This window comes from Octodon degus, unplaced genomic scaffold (assembly GCF_000260255.1).
Source record: "Octodon degus isolate 3935 unplaced genomic scaffold, OctDeg1.0 scaffold00004, whole genome shotgun sequence".
NCBI classification, from domain to species: Eukaryota; Metazoa; Chordata; class Mammalia; order Rodentia; family Octodontidae; genus Octodon; species Octodon degus.
In genome coordinates this window covers 11,210,048-11,212,090 of record NW_004524580.1, presented here as the reverse complement: position 1 = coordinate 11,212,090, position 2,043 = coordinate 11,210,048, and positions in this window count along the sequence as shown.

The window sequence follows — 2,043 nt, the reverse complement described above, 5'->3', positions numbered from 1 at the left end:
TGTGGGGAACAGACTACGTTATACCACTGTCTAAAATCATGTCAAGGATTTATCTTCTCTTCTATCACTTAAATGCCTTGGTGGCAGAGCTTTGCTATCTAGTTCATTGTTTTATTTTTCCATTCTGTTCATTGTTTGATCTCTAGTGACTTGGCACACAGAAGAATTTCAGCACTCACTGATTTGGTTTAATTTAATAAATTAATAATGATACATTTGTCACATTTGGAAGGAAGCCCATATGCTTCATTTTATAAATGGAAAACTCTGTGGCACCTGAGCAATATTGGCTGAAGGAAATCCAGTATTGCTTTGGCAGCTTAAAATTTTCCAACTTTGAGAGTTCACCCAATAAAAAAGACTGCATTTTTGTGAATGGTACCCATAGCATACCAACAGTGTGTAGTGCCCATTTCACATAGTTTTGTAGAGAAGGCAACAGCAATGCTGTTTATGAGCACATGCAAGTCACTACAGCATGACACTGACCACAAAAGTGAGCAGGAATTCCTGCAGTACTCGAGAGAACATGGCAAGCCAATGATATGTGAGTTGGCTATAAATATGTTCTTCAAGAAGATAGGTTGAAACTCTACCAGTTCATGTGTTCAACAAACATTTACTTATTGAATGACCCTGTGCAACATGCTAACTGTCGAGGTTGCAAAGGGAACAAGATATGGTTTCTGCCCCCCTTATCCTACTTGGCTCTGCCAAGAGGTCGCATTCCACTTGAGGGAGAGGAAATTATTATTGTCATCTTTAATACAAGTGTTATTTAATTACAAGGAATATTTTATAAACATAAAGGCAGGGACATTAATTCTTATGACTGAGGAAATGAAAAGTGAAAAATTGGTCATTTTGTTTCTTAAAGAATAGGTAGACTGTTTTAAATTAAATTCCTATCCAAAACTGAGCTACAAAATTTAAGTCCGTTTGTGTAAGAAAATTGACCACCAAATCTAAAGTCATCAATGAAAGCAAAATGTTGATATTGCTCTCTGTTACAAAACACAAATATATTTAATGGAAAGAAAAATACTTTTTTTTTTTTTTTCCGGAACCAGGGATTGAACGCAGGGCCTTATGCTTGCCAGGCAAGCACTTATTCTACTGAGCCATCTCCCTGGCCCCAATACTTTGGTATTATTATTGAAAGGAATACTCAACTGTAGAGACAAACACTCTTCAAAAGGGGTATGTTAGAGTTTGGGTATGGTTATGCTGTCCCTAAAGTTGTATGTTGATCCACAGTCAGTTAACAGTGCTGAGAGATGGTGCAGAACTTTGGGACATTAGTGGTGCACTGTCAAAAAAGATTGCATTTTTTTCTCATAGGACCCTTGTTAGTGATCTTGAAAAGATTAGTACAGAAGTGCTAAGCTACCCTACCTAGAAATTAGCTCTGTCTAATTCCTGGATGAAGGTGTAATCTTTCCTCCTTCATGTGCTCTGCCTTCTGCCATGGGGATCCTGCCAGAGTTAATGGTATGTTACTTGCTTTTCATGCCAAAACTTTGAACTAAGTAAACCCTTTTGTTTTTAAATGTTAACTGACCTAAGTACTTTTGTAATAATGATTAAACGCTGTTCAAAACAACAGAACTTGAGACAAACATTTAGGTAGTCATTAGAAAAAAGGAAATACATGAAATAATATAGTATGTGAATAATTCCAAGGAAGCACCATTGTATAGAAGCAAGGAGGCATGTGTGAGTAAAAGCAAGAAAATTTGATAAGGCAAGGTATATGCAAATATTAATCTCCATTAATAATCATCTCCATTTGATTTATAAAGATGTGATAGTTTGAGGCATAGACAGATAAAGATATCTTTAGCTAAGATAATTATACTACTAACTTCTATTGGTTTATTGAAAAGAACAGAAAGAGCTTACTTGTTTGATCAATCTTGCATGCCTGTATCTGAGCAACTGCTTTCAAGATAACTACATGTAATATAAAAAACATTGTTAATTTCCTATCATTTTGCTTGCAATTCTGTATCATTTTTATTGTTTTTTGCTACTTTGTCTTTG